At 38.0% G+C, this 1,320-nt stretch overlaps 1 pseudogene; it reads left to right on the forward strand.

Annotated features, from left to right (window-relative positions):
* Nucleotides 1-616, forward strand: part of LOC111824101 — a 15,551-nt pseudogene extending 14,935 nt beyond the window's left edge.
* Nucleotides 617-1,320: the final 704 nt, after the last annotated feature.

The following is a 1,320-nucleotide window of genomic DNA, read 5'->3' on the forward strand; positions in this document are numbered from 1 at the left end:
GACCAGTTTGTGGCCATCTGCCACCACCTGCACTACACAGTCATCATGAACCCTCAGCTCTGTGGACTGCTGGTTCTGATATGCTGGATCATAAATGTCCTGCACTCCTTCCTACAATGCTTAATGGCACTACGACTGTCCATCTGCATGGACATGAAAATCCCTCACTTTTTCTGTGAATTCAATCAGTTGATCAAACTTGCCTGTTCTGACACAATTTAAAATAACATGGTGATGTATTTTGCAGCTCTCCTGCTTGGTGGTGATCCTTTACTCATACTGTAAGATAGTCTCCTACATACATGGAATGTCATCAGCTCAGGGGAAGTACAAAGCATTTTCTACCTGTGAGTCTCACCTCTCCGTTGTCTTCTTATTTTATGGTACGATCCTAGCAGTGTATCTCAGCTCTGTTGCTACCCACAGCTCACACTCAGGTGCCATAGCCTCAGTGATGTACATTGTGGTCACACCCATGCTGAACCCCTTCATGTACAGTCTCAGGAACAAGGACATCAAACAGGCTCTGAAAACATTCCTTGTGAAGGAAACTACAAACTGGTCTGTTGTCCTAAGACTGAAGATGTGCCCATGTTTGCAGAGTCAGACATTGTGATGATCATCAGACTATGGAAGTAGAACTTGCTCTTTCCTTTTATTTCCTGGAATTTCTATTTCTTTGACCTCATCTTCTCTTTTCAATTTATGTAACTCGATTAAGTTATCTGCTCTCTCAGAAAACCAACAACTCTTCTCTTTGTTGTTTTTCTACTTTCTCAAATGTATTTCCATCGTGGACCAGATATATTTGGAAAATTTCATTTACCTAATGAGACAACATGGATATTTCTCAGATGACATATATCTTAACAAATATATATATTTTCTACTAAAATAATCATCCTGATTTGCCCTTCACCTATGGAAAAAAAAATACTCTTAGTGACCAAGGCATTTTCTACAATTTGAAAAGAGGAAAATCTGAGACTTTTGTTTTCCACTTTTATGACTGACATTCTTTGGTATATCACTATCTTAACTGCTCCCCCTTATAATGTAGACTCTAACATAAAAGTGTGTTTAATAGCGGGTCCCTGGGTTTTATTCTCCTTAAGATTCTGTTTTTTCCGTTTAGTGTTCACAATCTCTACCTTCCCCACTTGCAAAATGATTATCAAATCCATGTCTCTAAGAGGACTCTTCACTGAAAGACAAATTTTAATAAATAGGTTGACTTAATATGACCTTAAAGTCACTGATGAATTTCAATACGATGAACCAAATGTTTACAACACATACTGTATTACTATGAAAACATTT

This window comes from Myotis lucifugus, unplaced genomic scaffold (assembly GCF_000147115.1).
Source record: "Myotis lucifugus unplaced genomic scaffold, Myoluc2.0 scaffold_920, whole genome shotgun sequence".
Classification (NCBI taxonomy): domain Eukaryota; kingdom Metazoa; phylum Chordata; class Mammalia; order Chiroptera; family Vespertilionidae; genus Myotis; species Myotis lucifugus.